The following is a 7,996-nucleotide window of genomic DNA, read 5'->3' as shown; positions in this document are numbered from 1 at the left end:
ATGCTCTATTGGGTTGAGATCTGGTGACTGTGGGGGCCATTTTAGTACAGTGAACTCATTGTCATGTTCAAGAAACCAATTTGAAATGATTCGAGCTTTGTGACATGGTGCATTATCCTGCTGGAAGTAGCCATCAGAGGATGGGTACATGGTGGTCATAAAGGGATGGACATGGTCAGAATCAATGCTCAGGTAGGCCGTGGCATTTAAACGATGCCCAATTGGCATTAAGGGGCCTAAAGTGTGCCAAGAAAACATCCCCCACACCATTACACCACTATCACCAGCCTTCACAGTGGTAACAAGGCATGATGGATCCATGTTCTCATTCTGTTTACGCCAAATTCTGACTCTACCATCTGAATGTCTCAACAGAAATCGAGACTCATCAGACCAGGCAACATTTTTCCAGTCTTCAACTGTCCAATTTTGGTGAGCTTGTGCAAATTGTAGCCTCTTTTTCCTATTTGTAGTGGAGATGAGTGGTACCCGGTGGGGTCTTCTGCTGTTGTAGCCCATCCGCCTCAAGGTTGTGCGTGTTGTGGCTTCACAAATGCTTTGCTGCATACCTCGGTTGTAACGAGTGGTTATTTCAGTCAAAGTTGCTCTTCTATCAGCTTGAATCAGTCGGCCCATTCTCCTCTGACCTCTAGCATCAACAAGGCATTTTCACCCACAGGACTGCCGCATACTGGATGTTTTTCCCTTTTCACACCATTCTTTGTAAACCCTAGAAATGGTTGTGCGTGAAAATCCCAGTAACTGAGCAGATTGTGAAATATTCAGACCGGCCCGAATGGCACCAACAACCATGCCACACTCAAAATTGCTTAAATCACCTTTCTTTCCCATTCTGACATTCAGTTTGGAGTTCAGGAGATTGTCTTGACCAGGACCACACCCCTAAATGCATTGAAGCAACTGCCATGTGATTGGTTGATTAGATAATTGCATTAATGAGAAATTGAACAGGTGTTCCTAATAATCCTTTAGGTGAGTGTATATACGGATATAAATAGGAAGCGAATGCAAGCACCATTTGTTTTTCGCTGAGGAGCCGAGCAGGAGCCCGGTGTCAGCGGTGGTCCAGCAATGGTGGCGATGGGACGTACGTCTCTGTTCCCTCCTTCAAGGAACGAGGGTTACATATGTAACCGAGACGTTCCCTTTCAGTCAGTCACTTCTGATGTACATCGACGTACCGACGAAATTGGGATCCCAAGTAAAACGCCACCTAGTGCTGCCATCTTCCAGTGCCCAGTGTAAGCGTGCCTCATAGAGGGCACTCTTGCAGAAGTGATTGTGCCTACGACAACTTGTGGTAAATCACCTAAGTCCTCCATGCGGAGGTCCTCCCTTCCAGGGACCAGACATGGAGTTTCCACAGGTCTAGACGCGGTTTCCATATGGTGACCTGTCCCTGAGAATGCATCACATACATTACCAGCGTCGGCCAATAGTGAGCCTACGTGTGACGTACAACAGATGCGCTGCGCAGTTATACTACGTGAAAAGACTCGAGGCCCAGAAAGAAGGAAATGAATAGTGGAATAAAGTCGTTATTTTGGGGGTTTTTTTGCGCACAAAAAGTATTCTCGTCGCTTTATAAACTTAAGATTGAGCCACTGTAGTCACTTGGACTATATTAACGATGTCTTTAATACATTTTCTGGGCCAGCAAGTTATAATGCCTTAGAAGCCTATGGAGGAGTGATCCAGCTCTCAGATTTAATCAAAAATATCTTAATTTGTGTTCCGAAGATGAACGAAGGTCTTACGGGGTTGGAACAACATAAGGGTGAGTAATTATTGACAGAATTTTCATTTTTGGGTGAACTAACCCTTTAACCCTCTACAGCACAGCATTGGCCTCATGCAATGGAAAGTTTTCTTAAGCCCTGTTCAGTACATGTTACTTTAAAGGATTGCAACCAATAAGAATGTTTGAAAATGTATCAAAGAACAGTCCAATAAGGTTTGGGAGTCACTACCATGCACCGTTTGAAGCTGGAACGTCCTTTTCTGACACATGGTCACAAGAGCACATGGTGTGAGAAGAAGGCAAGATTATTTGCTTTAGTAATCTTATTTGAAATGACATGAACTGTACATAAAAAAATATGTGTGTGTGTATGAAGATGTAGAGAAGCCTTTTGGCAGGTTGTATGAAGTTTTTTTTATTTTGCATGTTCACAAATTCAGTTTTTCTTTTTGTTGCCTTAGGGCAACGTTGTGTGAACGTCCACCACTCACCAGCTATTTGGTGGAGAGGAGACAGAGTGATACAGCCGATCATTATACAGTATGTATTCTATTAGTATTCTGTAAGCTTCAAGCCCAGAAGTTTCCAAGGAACACAGCAGTAATGACTTTATGAACTTTTTCACTTATAAGATTGATAATATCAGGGACAAAATTATAACTATGCAACCTTCTACTACAGTATCGCATCAGGGAGTGCATTGTAGTGTCCCTGAGGAAAATTTTTATTCATTTATTGCTATAGGAGAGGAAGAATTTTGCAAACTCGTTAATTCATCTAAATCGACAACATGTATGTTAGACCCTATACCGACTAAGCTACTGAAAGAGATGCTTCCAGAGGTCATAGATCCTCTTCTTAATATCATTAATTCGTCTTTGTCTCTAGGATACGTACCAAAAACCTTTAAGCTGGCTATGATTAAACCGCTTGTTAAAAAAACGCAACTTGATCCTACAGAATTAGTCAATTACAGGCCGATCTCGAATCTACCTTTTCTGTCAAAGATATTAGAAAAAGCAGTATCCTCACAACTATGTTCCTTTCTTGAAAGAAATGATATCTGTGAGGATTTTCAGTCCAGATTTAGACGTACCATAGTACTGAGACTGCTCTCGTTAGAGTCACAAATGATTTGCTCTTATCATCCGATCGTGGTTGTGTCTCTCTATTAGTGTTACTCGATCTTAGTGCTGCATTTGACACTATCGATCACAACATTCTTTTAAATAGACTAGAAAACTATATTGGCATTAGTGGAATTGCACTAGCATGGTTTAAATCATACTTATCTGACCGATATCAGTTTGTAGCAGTAGGCTAAGTGAAGATATGTCTCATCGATCACAAGTTCAGTATGGCGTACCACAAGGCTCAGTACTAGGACCGCTGCTGTTCACTCTGTACATGCTACCATTAGGAGATATCATTAGGAAACATGGAATTAGCTTTCACTGTTATGCCGACGATACTCAGCTCTATATTTCTTCAAAACCTAACGAAACTTACCAACTCACAAAATTAACGGAATGCATAGCTGATATAAAAAATTGGATGACTAGTAATTTCCTACTACTTAATTCAGAAAAAACAGAGATTCTAATTATTGGACAAAAAACTTCCTCACGTAATAATCTAGAATACTGTCTAACATTTGATGGCTGCTCTGTTAAGTCTTCGTCGTCAGTTAGAAACCTGGGTGTGCTCTTTGATACCAATCTTTCATTTGAAAGTCACGTGTCTAGTATCTGTAAAACCACATTTTTCCATCTTAAAAATATATCTAAATTACGCCATATGCTCTCATTGACAAATGCAGAACAATTAGTTCATTTAGTTAGTTAATTAGTTCATGACATCAAGGCTAGATTATTGTAATGCTCTACTGGGTGGTTGCCCTGCACGCTTAATAAACAAACTACAGCTAGTCCAAAACGCAGCAGCTCGAGTTCTTACCAGAACCAGGAATTATGACCATATTAGCCCGGTTCTGTCAACACTGCATTGGCTCCCTATTAAACATCGTATACATTTTAAAATATTGCTGATCACTTACAAAGCACTAAATGGTTTAGCTCCGCAGTACTTGAGCGAGCTCTTAACACATTATAGTCCTTCACGTCTATTGCGATCTCAAAATTCCGTCCAGTTAATAATACCTAGAATATCAAAATCGACTGCTGGCGGTAGATCCTTTTCCTACTTAGCACCAAAACTCTGGAACAGCCTTCCTACCATTGTCCGGGAAGCAGACACACTCTGTCAGTTCAAAGCTAGATTAAAGACACATCTCTTTGACCTAGCATACACATAACACATTATAGACTTCTATAATTCAATGTTAGGCTGCACAGATTAGGTCAGCCGGAACCGGGAACACTTCCCATAAATTCTGATGTACACGTTACATCATAAGAAGAATGGCATCTACGCTAATTTTGGTGTCTTTGTTTATCCCAAGGTTTTCCCGCAGCCTGCCGGATCCAGGCCGTATCCAGATCTGACGAGGGACCTTTGCCTGGACCGATGACATCGCAGTGCTGAAGTGCCAACTAGTCTCTCCCTATGGAGGATCCCTTTACCACTCTACAGATAAAGCATTTTCGGGAATTTCGTTTCGCGTACCTACCCCGAAGTGATAAAATAATATACAATTCTGTATCAAAATTTATAAGGAAAGACCAGTACTTTGTTTAGACTTGGTCTGTAGGGAATTCCAAACCTGCGCACATATATTCAAACGCACATAACTATAGAACCAATTCTTAATGCGCATGTGAACGCCATCAGCGTTTATCACAGGTTCGCATTTAAAGTCTGTGTAGAGAGAATGGTGTCGTCCTAGCGGCCCCTAATTTAATAACAAATGATCGTTGCGACGGAAGCGAATCAATCAAAACTAACTTTAGCTGGAAAATAACTTTATTAAAGAACCACTATAAAGCCAAAACAATCTCTGTTACCATAAATTATACGTTTATCTCTGTAAAGCTGCTTTGAAACAATCTACATTGTTAAAAGCGCTATATAAATGAAGATGACTTGACTTGACTGTATCCTACTCTATCTCTATTAAAATCATAACCTAACAAATATGCCAAATCCTTATTAACCTTCCCTCTTTCGTTTAAATATGATATCAATTCCTTTCTTTCCTCATCATACCTTTTACAATCATATATCACATGCTCCACTGTTTCTTTCTCCCCACAATTCTCACATAAACCAGTCTCATGAACTCCAATTATAAAGAGCGATGCGTTCAGACTTGAGTGTCTAAGTCTCATCCTAGTCATTATGACCTCTTCTTTTCTATTTCTACCATTTCTACTTTTCTTAGTATCTACCATTTTTTTCAATATTATATAAATGCTGTCCCTCATTATCTGTATTCCATTTTTCCTGCCACTCTTTAATAATATTTTCCTTAATAATAGATTTATTTTCACTTTTACTTAATGGAACATTAAAATCTATTTCTACCCTTTTTAAAGCATTTTTTGCTAATTCGTCAGCAGATTCATTACCAGCTTCTCCTACATGTGCTGGCACCCAGCAGAAACCAACTACTACTCCTTTCCTTTGTATTCGCCATAATAATGAAAATATTTCACACATCAAATCTTCTCTAGAAGTAAAATGAGTAAATAGTGATGTTAAAACAGAAGCAGAACCTAACATGTTTGATCATCTTGAGTTCATTTGTGTTTCCCCTGTGACCTAGTTTTGCTGTGTTCTGATTAGTTCATTATTTCCACCTGTTGTCTCGTTAATTATCCCATTAGTCCCCGTGTTTAAATAGGCCTACTCTTAGTGTTCAGAGATGTTTGGTTGTTTTCTACATGTTTACTGTGATGATTTCCATTAAAGTGTGTTCCTGTACTTTTCTTCATCGAATGAGTCATTGCTACAACCAAGCACGTTACACACATAGGCTATTAATAAGTTTTATTCAAGGCAATACGCTCTCGGTTACTAACGTAACCTCGGTTCTCTCTAGATGAGGGAACGAGTGTTGCATAAGCTAGCTTACGCTACGGGAAAATCCCTTTTCTCGAGAATACTGAAGCCAAAAAATTATCCTTAATTTTTGCATTAATTTAAAACGCATTGCTGCACAAGCAGACCTAGGCGAAGCAGCTCGCGCGCCTATTGGTTGCTCTGCAGCAACATATCGAGGGACTGCTCGTGACGTAAGCACCAATGAGGGCGCAGGCGCCTGTGCACGTCCCGCCAGAATGGGCGTGACTATGTCTATATAAGCTGAGTCCAGATAGGTTGTTCTTTGGTTTGTAAATGTAAAACGCCGTGCGTGCTAGTGTCGTCCACACATATATTCCCAAGGGCATATGCCCGGGGTACACATAATAGTGGGTAATATCTAGGCCAACGGAACGTGGGCCTAAGAATATAACATAACCATCCCTGAGTTGAAGGAATGGGTGCTTAGCACAGTATAACAGTCAGGATCGACATCAGTTGGCCTGAACCTCATAAAAGAATGATTTAATAACTTTTTTGTCAGTCAGTAGACATCTGGGCCGGAGGGACAGATGTGAGTGTAGAATTACAGTCAGGAAGGACCTAAGTCAACCTGATCTGTCGATCTAGTTTTCGTGCTGGCAGCACGCTCATCATATACAGTCTGCACAGATCTGGGTCGAGCAGAGCAGTATGTATTACATTTAGACTGACAACAGCTTAGCCTGTAAGGCAGGAACTTCCAGGTTGTAAAACCTCATAAATGTAGATGGACAGGCCCAGCCTGCCGCCATACAAATATCCTGGAGTGAAACTCTGCTGGACCATGCCCATGAAGAGGCCATGCGGACAGAGGACAGCGAAGAGGACAGCGAAGGCCCTTAGACTTATAAGCTAGAGCGATAGCGTCAACTATCCACCTGGAGAGGCTCTGTTTCGACGTGGCTAGCCCCTTAGTGCGGCCACCAAAAGAAACAAACAGCTGTTCTGACTGCCTGACAGTAGCAGACCGTTCAACATATATTCTTAATGCCCTGACCGGGCAGAGAAGGTTCACATCGCCCTCACTTTCAGATCTTGGGAGAGCTGACAGTGAAATGACTTGTGCTCTGAACGGAGTGGAAAGCACTTTGGGGACATAACCGTGTCTTGGTTTGAGAATGACTTTGGAGTCGTTAGGCCCAAACTCAATGCACGTAGCGCTCACAGAGAGCGCGTGGAGGTCACCCACTCGCTTAACTGAGGTGAGAGCCACATGCAGGGCCCATAAGTCGGGGCGCGGGTGCCAAATCGCGCCCCTGGCCTGGGAGAGGAGATCCTTCCTCACTGGAATCGGCCATGGGGTCGTGCTCACTAGCTGCATCAGCTCTGGGAACCAAACTTGGCGGCGCCACGAGGAGCACAGAGCATTTGTTCTCCCTGATTCGCTTGATTACCTGTGGTAACAGCGCGATCGGGGGAAACGCATAGAGCGGGCGGCTGGGCCAGCGCGTCCCTGTCTTTCGTGAAAAATGTTGGGCAGTGCGCGTTCTCTAACGACGCAAAGAGATCGATTTCTGCTTTGCCGAAGGTGTCCCATAGTAACTGGACTACCTGGGAGTGCAGGGACCATTCCCCCGGGGGAACATTGTCTCTGGACAGCATGTCCGGACCCACATTCCGACAGCCTGGCACATGCGCTGCTATTAGCGAACGCAGATTGTGCTGGGACCACACGAGGAGGCGTTCTGCCAGTGTGTGGAGACTCCGTGATCTGAGACCGCCCTGGCGGTTTATCTAAGACACCACCGCCATGTTGTCTGTGCGGACTAAGACATTGTGGCCCTTTAAGAAGGGGAGAAAATGTCCCAAGGCGTTCTCGACCGCTTTCATCTCCAGACAGTTTATGTGTAAGCGCCCTTCCTGGGCTGCCCACAGGCCAAAAACTGGCCTGCCCTCGTAGAGGGCGCCCCAACCTGAGTTGGAGGCGTCTGTCGAGATTACTTTTCGTTTCGAGACCGTTCCCAGATCCACGCCTGACTGATACCAGTCTGCCACCTTCCAGGGCTCCAGTGCTGTAACACAGTTCTGAGTCACCCTGAGGCGAGTACGGCCGGAGGTCCATGCTCGAAGCGGGACCCGCGTTTTCAGCCAGTGCTGGAGAGGGCGCATGTACAGCAAGCCCAGTCGAAGCACTGCCGAGGCCGAAGCCATAAGACCCAGCATCCTCTGAAAACTTTTGAGAGGAAAGATGCTGCCGACCTTGAAAGACAC

The 7,996-nt window shown here is 43.4% G+C and overlaps 1 protein-coding gene across 1 annotated transcript in view; it reads left to right on the top strand.

Annotated features, from left to right (window-relative positions):
- Positions 1–7,996, top strand: part of LOC307153186 (coagulation factor XIII A chain-like) — a 131,389-nt gene that overhangs the window by 63,423 nt on the left and 59,970 nt on the right. The window contains exon 2 of the mRNA XM_079862419.1: positions 376–432. The gene's annotated coding sequence lies outside the window, so the exon portion shown is untranslated. The remainder of the gene's footprint in view (positions 1–375; positions 433–7,996) is intronic.

The sequence above is a fragment of the Squalius cephalus genome (genome assembly GCF_949319135.1).
Source record: "Squalius cephalus genome assembly, chromosome: 25".
NCBI lineage: Eukaryota > Metazoa > Chordata > Actinopteri > Cypriniformes > Leuciscidae > Squalius > Squalius cephalus.
Note: the sequence above shows the minus strand (reverse complement) of the source record. Positions and strands in the feature narration are given on the sequence as shown.